General features: G+C 43.0%; 1 protein-coding gene across 4 annotated transcripts in view; it reads left to right on the top strand.

The window, feature by feature from the left end:
• Positions 1 to 14,624, top strand: part of SOX5 (SRY-box transcription factor 5) — a 637,700-nt gene that overhangs the window by 300,882 nt on the left and 322,194 nt on the right. The window lies entirely within an intron of this gene.

The raw sequence follows: 14,624 nt of genomic DNA, 5'->3' as shown, positions 1-14,624 counted from the left end.
GAAATGAGGGCTGCGATTAGCTCCATGTTTAAGGTGCTTACACTGAAGCTTCTTCCTTGCCCTTTTTCAGTCTCTTAAAGCTTTTGTATTTGCTCTTGGGTATGAGCTGCCAGATTCCTAGGCAGATCTGGGCTTTCCTTGTTCCTTTACAGAGTTAAGAACTGTGGAGTCCATGTAAAAAGCCCTGCCATGCTGGTTACTTGAGAAGTCATGTTCAGTGGGAGTGAGGGATAAACTCAGTACATACTCACTGGAGGGACAGTATATTTTGGATCATTAAAACTGACGGCTCCCTTTCTCCAATCATATTTTGTCAGGAGTGAACAACACAGTATGTGCTTGTATTCTCTGCAGCTCAGTTTCAGAGGTAGGTCTTCAGGGCAGCAATATTCTTCCTCAGTTGACATGCCCTCAGGAACTTTGTATTGAGGTGTGGGCTGTGCAGTGAATGTGTACAGAATGTGTCCTGTTCTGCCCCTGCCTTTCTCAAGTGCTGCTTCTTGTAAGTGCATGATGCTTAAACATAGCACTATGTATTCTGCTGTCGGAGAAGACCCACCCTGGAAATGGGGAGCTGCTTCTGCAGCTGCATGGGCAGCAGGAGCCAGGGCGCTTCCTTGGTGCAGCAGTCAACAAAACAGCTTTTTTGGCAGATAGCATCCTCATTCTTTAATCATTAGCCCTAATGAAGGCGTTTTGTTATATTAAAAGAAAAAAAGAAAGAAAAAAAAAAGAAGGAGAAAAGAGACTGAGAAAGAAAAGAAAAAAAGATGCAGCCAAAAATGAGAAAAGATCAGGAATACTTGGGATTATCTCTGTGCCGTCTCTCAGGTCCAGTGACAACACGACTACAATGGGTAGCTTTCAGGACTGCATATGGTCTTCCTTCCGAGGGAGTTGATTAAGCGACTCCGGATGAAATTGAAATCCTGTGATTTGACCTTTGTCTGGCCTGGGAGGGCTGCAATTCGCATAACAATTTCCTTTTGTTCTTTGTTTGGAGTTATTAATCCAACATGAGCCTCGAATTAATCAGGGGTAGTGCGTTGTTACATTTCTAATTCACAGCTCCACTGCTTGTGTCTTTTTTAATTAAGGCCGAATGATAGCAGGCCTTAGCCCCTGATTGCAACACTTACTAACCACACATTGAGGGATGAAGAGGCTAAATAGGCAGAATGAGATTACTTCAAGGTTTCACTTAATTGTTTTCTTCCTTTAAGTAAAGAGCATTGAATGAACATTGTTAATGCCAAGCTGGGAGTATTTCTTTTATATGTGTGTTATGTGTGTATGTCTGTGTGTACTGGAGTGGGGGAGGCTGTAAGGGGTGCAGCGAGGACTCAGAGCTCTAATGGCTTAAAGGGTTTGTAAAATTGAAGCCTTTGGTTATTGATTTATACCATTCCTCCCATCCATCTCCCCTGAGGGGGGGGGGGGGGGGGGGGGGGGGAGAGTTAGGAGGCAGTGTGTGGAGCCGTAAGGGAAGAAGGAGAAGAGTGAAATCATTAAACTTGAGTTTCCTGCATGGATTTGCTCGTATCATGTTTGAACCCCTGTGTTTACATAGCTTTTTCTTGCTGTTTCTGAGTGCTTCAAAGGTAGAAAATGTAAGAAAATTCAAGTCAATCAGAGATGCTAAAGAAATGTCTTGAAAGATGCAAAGCTTTCCAAAGGCAGGAAACAGTAATAATGCTAATAACATAAAAAGCCAATTGTGTCACACACCAGAGTGTGTTCACACTGCAGGATGTTTGAGTCATGTTTCAAAAGCTGTTTGCAAAATTTCATTGTTGGAGCAGTTCAGGGCCACAAAGGCTCAGGTGCTATAGCAGAGAAATGGTGTAGGTGATCTCAGTTAGATTCATTTATCTTAGCCTGTGCCAGCCACTCAGAATGCTGGAAAAGAAAGTGCAGTGGGTGCTCAGTCTCAGCATGTTTATTTGCACAAATAGTTCCATTTGAAAAAAAAAAAAGGTGGTGAGGGAAAATGGGGTAGAAAGGAGTAATGGATTTACATTTCAGGATCAGGTCCAGTGCTTTGGTTTCCTATAGTGCATTACATTGGATATGACTGTTAAGGAGAAAGGTTAATGTTTAAGGTCCAGATCTCCAATTGGTGAACGCACCATATTCAGTTTGCATTCTTGTGCCTGCAGGATCAGATAGAGCACAGTGATTGTGGGAAACTAACTATTTCTGAGTTGCTTCATCCATCCAGAGAGCTGGATGGTTGGGGGAAGTGCTTGTGTGGAAGAGTTAATGTTTCTGTGTAGTATGTAAAGCCAGTGGTAATCATAGCAGGCTGCCCAAATACAGAGCTGCTGTTCTGACTCTGGCATGGGATGCACAGAGCAGCAGCGCAACTCTTGCCTGTCTGAATTCTCAGTGTGCTGTGCCTGTTCCGTGCAGGATTCTCTAAGAGTGCAATGAAGAAGCCTCTAGATAAATTAGGCAAAAGTAGAGTGCAACCTCCAAAGGAGAAAAACGCTCTAGGTAAGAGCTTCTTTCTGTGTTTGGAAATGTAAGTTGTGAATCAAGTTTACTTTTTTAGATGAGCCTGAAAAGAGCAGGCTATCTATTCAAATTTCCATAGAAATATATCAACTATTTGGAAACAAAACCAAACATACAAATCTATATTGGCATGCACTTGGCACAGAGAAGCATGAAGAGCTCTACTTTCCATCCTCAGTCATGTCAGCACAGGATTCACACTGAATTAGGTTCACGGGTTTTCCAGCCTTTTTCTTGACTTTCCTGATCTTTTCTTACGTATTGCCTGAACCTGTTTCAGCTACTTCTGTTAGGTTGCCAGCTCCTGTGTACAGGGGGAAGTCGATGGGAGAAGAGCATGCTCAGCACTTGCTAGAGTATGGCTTTCTTGCTGGCAATTCGAGTACCTTCCACATAGTTGTTTTTCAGAACCAGTTTTGATGTTTTCATGCTGAATAACATTCTGCAAGCACTGCTATTGAATCTGACTTTGCACAGAGAGAATAGAATTAAGTATGAGTAAGCACATCAGAGTCTGACCAACAATCATTTATTATTTTTTCTTCCTTTCTATGTAAAGATGTTTATCCACCTTGTTCTCTTTTTTTCTTAGAAATCTCTCCAGACCAGAGTATGTCTGTTTAGCAGATGCAATTCCAGAATTGATGCCTACTTTGTCTGTTGATTTTGTCTTATATCTGCATGCTTCTTTTTTTAACTGTTATCTGAAGATTCACTATAGTTGATTTAAAGCTGTCACATTACACTTTGAAAGGGTTTCAGGATGAAAGGGTTCACACATATTTCGTGTGAGTATTTCATATAAGATCTTAAAATCCAGTCCCCAATCTAAATATACCCATCTAATGACAGTGGTAATTAGAATGGGTATATTTGTAAGTGCTTCTAAAATCTCCTTTTCCTTGTTCTTATAGAGGAAAGTGTTCATCATTAATCTATTCTAAGCCTCTCCTTAGCAAAACCAAACCATTCAAGTGCAGTCCCTCCTAGTGCTTCTGAGGGGCCGGCTTCTTGCAGGGCTGCTGTGGGTCCAGGTCATTGCCTGCCCTCCTCTTATGGGACCACCAGGCCCTCACAGGCGAATGGCCAGGAGCGGAGGGGCTGCTGCTCTGGGCAGAAGGGCCTGATGCTGCCTCCTGCGCCATCTCCTTGTGGGGCTCCTCATGTTCCGTGAGCGTGTATACAACAGGGCTGTGACTGCGATCCCCGTGGAGGACAGCCTCTGGTGTGCTGGGCTGCTCCTTGCTGTTGGCAGTTTTGGTGCTGTCATTGGGTGCAGGCCTTGATGTAACGGTCCCTGCTGGGAAGGCTGCGGGGCCAGGGGCGGCCATGGCGCTGTCCTCCTGCCCCCTGGCCGCAGGGCCCTCCTCCTGCCCTCCGGACACGTGGAAGCCCTGGAGGCCCCGCTGCCTGTGGGCCTCCTCGCCCCACCGGCTCACGAGGGCGTCCACAAGGCCCCGGATGAGCGTCTCCGCTCGGTCCCCCAGGGCAGGCCGCAGCAGCTGGATCAGGGCCTCGCCGTCCAGCCCGATGTGACACAGGGCGTTCAGGATGAGGCTCTCCGCCGCCATTGCCTCCCACCACTGTGCCCCAAAGACGGCTCGCAGCTCCTGGCGCAGCCATGGCAGCACAGGGTCGAGCATCTCCCGGTGCTGCCTGAACAGGGCTGCCCAGACCTCCAGCAGGAGACCGCCCACCATAGGCCTCTCCTCTGCCTCCACAGCCTCCTGCTCCTCTGGCAGCAGCAGAAAGGCTGGAGGGGATGGCGCATCGTGCTGGGGGCTGTAGATGTGGGCGACGCCTGCCTGGAAGCAGGCAGGAACTGGTGGTGCTGGGGGACAGATGACGAAGTCCAGGTCGTCGTCGTCGTCCAGCTCAGCAAGCTTAACGACTGCCATGACTCTCCTGCAGAGCGGGCAGGTCTCTTTCTGCTTGGCCCATCGCAGGATGCAGCCGAGGCAGAACTCGTGACGGCACGGTACTGCGTAGGCAATGTCCTTTCGCACGTCACGGCAGATGGGACATGTCCACGCCTCCTCTGCTGCCATGGTCTTCTTGCTGTGGCCTGATGGGGAGTGAAGATGAGTCGCTCTCCCTTACCAGCACCTCAGTGTTAAAAATTGAGCACTGTAAGAGGGAGAGAGCAGAGGGGCTGCTGCACTGGGCAGAGGGCCTTGCTGCTGCCACGTGCTAAATTTTTCACTAACACATCATGCAGAAACAGTTTTCCTCATTGTCCAAGTTTTTATCTTCTTCCTTTGGGAATGCTTGGTCAATCCTTCCTTCATTTCCTGTTGTGTAAGTATCACCTTTGTCTTTTTTTTTTTTAATCTCTTCCAGCGTCAGTTTGGAAATATCTTTCTTCCCAGAATGGGCATTTTTCACTGGTAATCACATTTCACTCTTGTCATATCTCTCAAGTCCTCAAACCTCAGAGCAATGACTGGGAAGCAAAGTCTCTGTCACTGTAAGAGATCAGGTTTGAGACCAGCTGAGAAACTTGAACATACACACATACAAGGGACCCGATAAAATGCATGTTGAGAAAATTGGCAGATTTTGTTGCTAAATCATTCTCCATCACATTTGAAAAGTCGTGGCAGTCAGGTGAAATTCCCAGTGACTAGCAAAACAGGAGTATCACTCTTATTTTTAAAAAAGGTGATCCTGGGAACTGCTTAGTTCCTTGTAAGACCGTAGAAGTGATCCTTTGGTAGTTATATTGAAACATGCAGTGATTAGTGGCAGACATTGTAGCTTCAGCAAGAACAAATTTTTCCTCACCAATCTAGTGGCCTTCTGTGGTGGAGTGACAGCATCAGTGGACAAGGTGAGATCAACTGATAACCATATACTTTGTCTTTTGTAAACTCTTTTATATTGTCCCCCACAATACTTTCTTCCCTCTGAATTATGGAGATTTATGGTTTTGATTGATGGACTATTAAATGGGTAAGGAATTGGCTGGATAGTTACATCCAAAAATCTACAGTCAGCAGCTCATATCTAAATGGAAACCGTTGACAAATAGTGTCCTTAATGCTTGTACCATGTCTTTTTAATAACTTCATTAAAGACATATATAGTGGGATTGGGTCCCCCTCAGAAAGTTTGCAAATGGTACCAGGCTGAATGGTGTAACTGATACTCAAGAGTGAAGGAGTACCAGCTAACTTGTGGGACATTGGCAAGTTTGAGCAGTTGACCCATGTGAATATCAATGAAGTTCAGCAAGGTCCTGCACATGGCTCAGTGTGATGCCCAATTTCAGTTGAGACTGGTTGATGAACTGATTGAGACCAGCCCTGAAGCTAAGTGCTTGGATATGGTGGTGGGTGAAGAACTGGACAGGAGTCAGCAGCATATACTTTGCTGCCCAGACCACCAAACGTATCCTGATTTGCATAAAAAGAAGTATGGCCAGCAGATCACAAGAAGCCGCCTTATTGTGCCCTTTCAATGCCTAAAGGTGGTTCATAAGGAAAAAGGAGAGAGACTTTTTAGCAGAGCTTGCAATGACAGGACAAGGGGCATGTTTTTCAGCTCAAAGCAGGTAGATTTAGGTTGGCTGTAAGAAATCAACTGTTTGTATTGGGAGTGGTGAGAATAGTTTGCCGAGAGGAGCTGTAGATGCCTCATCACAGTAAGTGTTCAAGTTTGGCTGAGGCTTTCCACACCTGATCTAGTGAAAAATAATGCTGCCCATGACAGAGGGGTTGGAATGATGATTTTTAAAGGTTCCTTCCGACCAAACTATTCTGTGATTTATTCTATGATAGCAGCATTAAAACACTTCCTTGTGTGGTTAACTGCATTTGTGAACTGTTTTGCAGGACCTTCCTGTAAAACTAAAACAAACAGCCTGTCAGTAGTTTTCAGTAGTTGGTTTGCTTTCTCTATCGTATCGCATTTTAATTTACCTGTGAGGGAGGTCCTCCTCTCCTCTCCTCTCCTCTCCTCTCCTCTCCTCTCCTCTCCTCTCCTCTCCTCTCCTCTCCTCTCCTCTCCTCTCCTCTCCTCTCCTCTCCTCTCCTCTCCTCTCCTCTCCTCTCCTCTCCTCTCCTCTCCTCTCCTCTCCTCTCCTCTCCTCTCCTCTCCTCTCCTCTCCTCTCCTCTCCTCTCCTCTCCTCTCCTCTCCTCTCCTCTCCTCTCCTCTCCTCTCCTCTCCTCTCCTCTCCTCTCCTCTCCTCTCCTCTCCTCTCTCTTACTGAGCCTGCTCTCCCCTCTTGGACACGAGGTAGAGATTACTCTTAGTGGTTCTTTGAGCTCCTCTGCGCTCCTCCCTCCATGCTGTCTCCCCGCGATCCCCTCCCCGCGCCCTCCCTCTCCTCCTCAATGGGAGCCTTTGATGTCGCACAAGGAAGGCTGTTGGCTAACAGTCTGGAGGCTGCTGTGCTTGAGCTAACCACCAGATGAAAACAAATGCGATCCATCATATTTCATTAACTAGCTGCCCCCCGTTCAGGTGCCCTTTTTTGATGTCAGAGCGCATCCTGACAGAAATCAGGAAGATATGTGTGATTAAGGCCAGTAATAATGTGTTCTGCATTGTATTGTAAATTACCTTTCTGGGCCCTGGTGCTTTATCAGCCCCACTGGCCTTGGCTTGGGTACATTTTTGACTACTCTGTATATACAGTGTATTAGCGCAATGGAGATCATTATGTGGCCTGTATTTGAGTCATTTTTATTTAAGATGCCAAACAATAAGCTGTTGATTGGGGGAACAAGAGGCGAACAATAATGTTCTGTGTCACATAATACACCACCATTTTCCAGCTTTGCTTTAGAAGGGCCCTCTTTATTGTTTTTGTATAAAAATGGTTCTTAGGAGGAGGAATATTTTGCTGAGGTATGTCATTATTTTGCAAATTTCTATTATCTCATCATGTTGTCTTCATTGTAAATTGCAGCTAATTAGGAACCTAGTTAGAGCCCCAGCTTTGAGGCTGGCTTTTTTGTGAAAAGAGCCCACCGATTACCGCACTACAAGAGAGGAAGGGAGAGAAAAAGGAGATTAATCTGGTTACCTAGGCGACACTCGCTTCCATCTGCGAGGAACAATACATTTTTGTTTCCTTGGCTCAGTTCAGATCTGTTTTGTTTAGGGGGAGAAAAGAGAGAGAGAGAGGGAGAGGGAGAGAAGGAGAGAGGGAGAGGGAGAGGACGCGGCCCCACAACAATGCCGGACTCTGTCTGGCCCCGGCTTACCGGCTGCGCTCCTCGGCAAGTTCGGGGTCTCGGGGGAGTGGGAAGATGAAAGAGATAAGCTCTGAAGTTGTCAAAGGTCGTAACCTTGCCACACAAAGCCAGCAGTTTTACTTCTAAATCCCCTTCTCCCGAAAAGCACTTAATGAAATAATATACTGTGCTTCTCAACACCCTGTAGTCTTTATTAAGCAGCAAGGCCCCGAGATTGCGAATTTAAGGACTCCTTTAAAACTTCTGACTAAACAGCGGTGACTTGGAGTGTCTGCAGTGATGTGCTGCGGCTTCCTGAGCAGGCGAGACAACTTTTCTTCCTCTGGCTCTTGTCAGTGGCTTCCCTGACGCATGTTTTACAACAGCCTTCTCGCAAAAGGCAGAGGTCTGCGAAGGCAGGGCAGTCTGATTTTTTAATTTACTATTTTTTTTTAAATTTCTTTTCAGTTACCTTTGCCAGGTCACAGCTTGTGATTTTCCTGTTGTGCACCAAAGTGTTAAGCATTCGCATGGCTTTTGCACAGGACAGACAATGCAGCCACGTTTTTTGCTTCTTAGTATGTAGTAGCTTGCCAGAAATAGGACGGAGGTAATAACCAGAGCTGATAGAGCCTGGCTAAAAGCTCAGAAATGCTCACGAGCTCTTGAGCTGAATTGGCTAAATCCGCAGCCTTTTGAAAGCATAATGCTTTCTCCAGGTGTTGTGTCATCACGTATAGTGTTTTGCTATCTGGTAGCGTTATGGATGATGACATAAAGTCACAAAAAATATCAAAGTTACCAATTTTAGATTATCTGAGCTTTCCAAACCTGGGCTGTGCTGATCAAATCAGTACAAGTATCAGGTTAACAACCCTAAACCCCTATTCTGCATTGCTCTGAAGTAATATTCTTGTATTTTCTCCTTCTAAAGAAGCTTCTAAGAGCTGCTTCACCAAAAGTGCATTGCTCACTCTGACTGAAAATGACAGTCATGGTGCTTAAAAATTACAAATATTCAGGAGGAAGGAAAGAAGTTGTGGCAGCTCTTTGGTGTGGGGTGTGAGGTGTCTTGGAATTGAAGGTCTTTGAATTTCTGGCTCTTGCCATGTGTTTTCTGTGGGATCTTAGCCAATTCATTTGGCCTATTTCTGCCTCAGACCTTGATCTGTAAAGTGGGTAAGGATATATTTCTCTACCACAGCGGATAGCATGAGGCTTAATTAATTAAGGAATTACAAAGAGTTTGAGATCCTTGGATGCAAGGTTCTGTGTAAACACAGAACATTTGGTCCCTACCTATTCTGTTTCTATAAGTGGCTTACTGGGGACACCTGAACCAGTTCTGAGAAGAACTCTTCAGTGAAAATTAAATCAATCATACTTGACTGTGTTAATTGAAGAGAGTTGCTGAGCTGTTTTGCAGACATTTGGATGGAGCAGTTGTCACCTCACAGACAATTAGCCCAGGTTCTGGAATGATTCTGGGGGGAGGGAGGGGGAGAGGTGTGAAAAGCTTTGGTGAGTCCTGAAGCTGCAGAGATAGAAGGATTGTCCTGGGGTATCCTAAAAGTTTTAGGAAACATCCATGTCTCTTCAGCCCTATTGGAAGAGCTTTTTGGGAATTCTGTGCCGCTGTCATAATAACAAAGAATTCTGTTTCTGTATAGATTATGTATTGTCAGATGAAAAGTGAAAATGCTTCCACTTGAAGTGGAGGACATCTGTTATTCTGAGGAAGGGAATGGCACAAGACCATTTCCTCTCATGTCCTGCTACCATTACTAATGTATGTATTATTATAAGCTTATCTAAATAGATGGGATTTATTGTAGAGAGTTCTTAGTAGCCCAGCCAGCAGGTGTTTTTGAGATGGTGAGCATGAGATGCTCTGTACTGCAGCTTGCAATCTCACAAGCTGCAGCATCAGTAGAGTCTTCTCAGAAAACCAAAATGTGCTGCCACCTATCACAGACCTGATGCCTGGGACAGGGGCACATTTCCAGAGATGAGTTCATAGGTGTTACTTCTGGAGGCTCTGATGCTTCCCAGGAAGGTCTTCTATTTTGGCTGCCACTTGTTATAAAGTCTGCTTGGATCTGCCAAAACTAGCAAAAGAAGAGTCAGAAGGGAGTTGCAGCCTCATGCAACTTTTGTGCTGCATTCTGGAGCAACACAGGGTGTTGCTTTGAGCTGTTAATCTGAAGGTCTCTCAGAGGGCTTGTGTTCAGATCAGTTCCTTATCATAGCCAGTGTAAGAAGTTTAGCTCTTAAATTCCATTTATTTTGAAATTTTTTTTTCCCCCTGTGTTGTGTAATGGTTTCCCTGCATTTCCAATCCATTATTGTCAGTTCTTTTGGGGAATGTCAGATTGCATAAAAGTTGATATAAACATTCAGCAGAGCTTGAAGCAGGCCCTGAATGAATTCTGTCTTGGCAAGCCTACTCTGTTGCCAAAATAATTTCTGAATGATAACTGCAGGAACAAAGATCTGTGTAATTTCTGTGATACTCTATAGTAAAGAATTGGTAATTATTTTTCATATAGGAATCTGAGAAGATGGAAAGACATTGGAAGGACAGAATACGTCAATTTATGTTTCTTGGTGCAACGCTTCTTTAGACCAATTCACCTTCTAAGTTAATGAAAAGTTTCTCTGGGAAAAGAATTATTATTCTATGGCTTAGGAAGCAGACACAGTGTAAAAGATGAGTATGTTAAATAAACAAGCTGTAAATACCTGTTTGGTTTCTCCTTTTCTGGGCACACCATTTTAATAGCTTGGCTGGTACTAACAGGAGAAGAGTTAAAGGAAACGGTTGCTAATCCCTTTTACTTCTCCTTACTTTGTTTTTATCCATGGTTATCTTCAGCCAAAATGAGAGGACTCCTTTTGTGTGTCATTTACATCTGTGTATGGAGAGCTACATTTAGATTCTCGTGACTGAATAAACTTCCTACAGATAAATGCTTTCTTTAAGTCAAGCTCTATCATGTGGGCACACTGTAAGACTGTTTCTCCATTCTCCATCAACCCCTTTGTGCTCCTTGAATAGTGGAAAGGACCAGCAGAAACAGATTTTGAGAAAACATCCTTGGTATAAAGGGTTTCCCAGGTTAATGTGGAACCATCGGAGTAACTGTGCCTTCCTCTGCAAATGAAATTGCCCTTGATTAGCTCTTGAGAGAAGCTGACAGATACACCCTCAATTTCTTCATGAAACGTATGTTAGAGGTCTTTGAAGAGGACTTTAGTACAGAGCACAGAGATTTGATTGGCTGTTTTGATAATGCGGTTTGGTTCATCAGTCCATTGAATTAAATAGAAATGTTGCCAGAAAAGACAATTCAAAAATCATAAATTAAGTCCCCAGAAAACTTGGCATAGCAGTCGTAGTATTATGATCTAGTATTTCATGCTTCCCTTTTTCTTTGCCTTTTTATTGCGATCATCTTACGTGCATTCAGCTGATGTATTTGAGGCATTAAAGTCTCAAATTTTAAGAAGCCTGATGTGATCTAACGTGATCACTTGATTCCAAGATTTCCAACTTTGAGAGATGCTCGGAAACCGTGGAAGATTTCTGAATGGAGAAGGATGAATCTCACAAGGCTCAGAAAGTCACTTCTCTGTCTGTAGAGGTCAAGCAGTCAAATGAGTTTCCCTATGAGCTTGCTAGGATCAGGTCTCCTCCAAAGTGTTTACCAGCGTGCACATTCTTTCTGTGATAAATGGTGACAAGAGAAAGGGCTCATTTTCGTGGAAGCACTTTAAAAAGTTAGCAAGAAAAGTAGCAGTCAATTGACTTTCTTGCAGTACATATTTTGTGGTGCTCTGTTACGGCCCCTCTCACCGTGGTTCTCCATGGGCAGGTTTATGGAGCCCTCTCTCAGTTGCAAATCATTTTTTTCCAGTTGCAGTGTTGCACCTGTTAAAATTAATGTACAGTGAATAACTGAGTTAACAGAAAAAAAAGTCTGTTAATTGGTGTTAGTTATACGTGTTTTTTAGAGATGTTATTCCCCTCCTTATTCTGCAAAAATTAATTTTGTGCTTGCCTGTGTGTAGGTCAATAGTTTACAGGTATGGGGTACCAGTTAATGGCACTATTGATGAAAAGACCACTAGAAACAAGAAAAAGGGATTGCAAAAGTAGCAAAAAAGAAGGAAAAAAAAAGAAAAAGAATACCCGCGCAGTGTATAAATGTATGCAACATTTGCCAGCCACTCAATTTGAAACATTTTACAACATTGAGCCCTTGAAAAATGTCAAATTGACTTGTTTCCTTTCAGAAGAACATTGGGTGGTATTTTCTTTACTAGTGCCCTCTGTAGACCTGTGTATGCTGATTACTTTCTTCCTTCAAGCTTTCAGTTTGGAAGTTTTCATCACATTGATGAGCAGTAATTTAAAAAAAAAAATAAATGAAGGGAAATGAAAGGATTGATGGTCTTTGCTTTGAAAGCTGGCACTGTAAGTCAGGTATAAACAGAAAAAGACAAGGAAATTAAGACGTCTCAAGACTTTTTCTTCCTTATCTGTGCTTGTGTATAGTGTTAAAAAATTCCCCAAGCGGGGCTGATGGCATGTATTGGATGACTGAATGCTTTGATAATTTACTGTAAAAAGCCAGTACACTGTATGCTGTTCTCTGTACTTACTCAACGAGTTTTCTTCTCTCTCCTGTATATTCTGACCTTTAAGGACAGGTCTTCTATAGACAGTGCTTTGTAGTATGTAAATGTTTCAGCAGCTAGATGAAGTCTTTGGCCAGCAAGTCAATAAAGCTTGCTGTGAATCTGCACATTTTCTATTGCATTCAACTTTTATGCTTCCAGAGTGAAGATGATTAAGTTTTAAAAAGTTTGGAGAACTTGACTTTAAACATTGTTGACAGTTTCAGGAATCATTGGGCAGCCTGACATAATGTTATTCATGATGAGAGAGCTGTCAGCATAGATCAGGAGTGGCACCAGAGAGAAATGTAAGGCGATATTTTCAGTTTAGTATGTGGGGATTTAGCTGCGCCACTTCCATTAATAATGGGAGTTTTGCAGTTAAATCCCCAAGCATCATCCTGAAAAAAATGCCCTATAGTGTAGCTTGAATTAAATTTTTTTCGTTGGCTGTGGTTTGGACGTTGAAGATCATCATGTCTGAGCAGTGGCTCTGGTTCAGTTTCCTTTAGGTGCTGCTGAACAGTAGGAAACTGCAGCAGTGGATGCACAGGGAGAAGCCGCATGACCAATTTGTGATCTCTGTCTCTTTTTGTGCATTTAAGCAGCAGCAGATACATCCGTCTTCCAACAAAAGTGCCATCTTTGGGCAAATCTGCTCTATCAGTTTTTATATACATTATGACTGGTCCATCAGGATTATGTAGTTGCATGGCAGTGCCTATAGTCACATCTGTCAGAATTTCTGAGTGAGATTCTGTCTGGACCTTTCTTTTCCTGGGTTATATTCATGCTGAGTTTCCAGCCTACCGAATAGTAAATTGCTCCAGATGATGCACGTGAAATTAATAACTGGCCTGGAAAAGTCATTGTGAGCAGAAGAATGAGATCTTCTCAATAATATTCTCTCTCTTTCAAAATAACCGAGGTGATGCAAGGCTTAGAATGTCAGGCAAAGGAGAAAGCAGTCAGGGCAAGGAATATCCAGCTAGTAAAGGCTGCTTGTTTTGTTACTTGTTGTTCTACCGTTGGCTTTTGGAGAGGGACTGGAATGACTGACAAGATTGTCAGAGTAATCCACAGACTAATATGTTCACAATTGCTCTTAATTTAGTTTATTACTGTTCCTGTATATGAACTATGGAAATGCAGGGACTTTGGGAGCTTTCCTCTCTCTTGGAAGAAAACAAACCTTTTCAAAAATATATTGTAACTGGCACTGAGTATCTGAGTTTAAGCCATAACATTGTGGCTGCATACCATTAGAAAGCTCACTTGTTTGGCTGCACAGCTGACTGGTGAATGAAGCCACAGATGTTGAGTAGGAACCCAGCCCAGCAGGTTGTCTTGCAAGGAGATAAAGGTGTTCAACTTTCCTTGTCTTTAGAAGTAAACTTTTGAGGACAGAGATTATATCCCTTTATTTGTAAAGTGCACCATTAAATTTTGAATACTAATTTGATGTGAACAGTAATAAGAACAACTTAAATTCAGGATTTTTATGGCCGGTAAATCTTTGTTGTCTAAATGATTCCATAGCTGTTCTTTGTTTTCCTTGCATTTTCTTGCTCATTAAATTTTGATATAACTCTATGGGGAAAAAAAAAAAAAAGAAGAGGAAGCATAATGTGTTAATCCATCAAAAACAATGCTGAAAATGTTTACATGCTTCTACTAAAAGGTCTCCCACCTCAGTTCTAAGCCACAGCCTCAATCCACTCCTGTTTCTGTTTACCTTTAAAGTATTTTCAGTCATTGTATACTTATAAAATAATTAGCATACTTGAAAAACCACTATTTTATAATGCCAAGGTTTCTATGGTATGAATTCTTCCCAGCTGTGATAAAACACTCTTGAAATTAGCAATAGCTTGATGAGATCTATATGTGACTTAATAAATAGGGGCAACCTTTGTGCTGCTTTAGTTGAAGTTACCTCAGCACTTCCCACAGCAACTTGAGTTTCCATGTGATTGTTTCAGCCATCCACACTTCCTCTGCAATGATGTTTACTGTACAATATTTAGGAGTTTAAGCATGTATTGTCTCTCAGATTTAAAAACATAGCATTTGATTGTCTTTTCTAATTATTCACCCTCAAGTGTTGCTTTGCCTCTTCATGTAATCACAAAGACTTATTTTAAAGTAATTCCATAGACTGCCTGGTTATTCCTGATGTCAGTTACCTTTGGTTTTGTATGCATGTCTTTTAAATATTTAATGGAGGCTTGATCTTGCAAGGTCCA

The sequence above is a fragment of the Tympanuchus pallidicinctus genome, unplaced genomic scaffold, assembly GCF_026119805.1.
Source record: "Tympanuchus pallidicinctus isolate F22 unplaced genomic scaffold, pur_lepc_1.0 scaffold27, whole genome shotgun sequence".
NCBI classification, from domain to species: Eukaryota; Metazoa; Chordata; class Aves; order Galliformes; family Phasianidae; genus Tympanuchus; species Tympanuchus pallidicinctus.
Note: the sequence above shows the minus strand (reverse complement) of the source record. Positions and strands in the feature narration are given on the sequence as shown.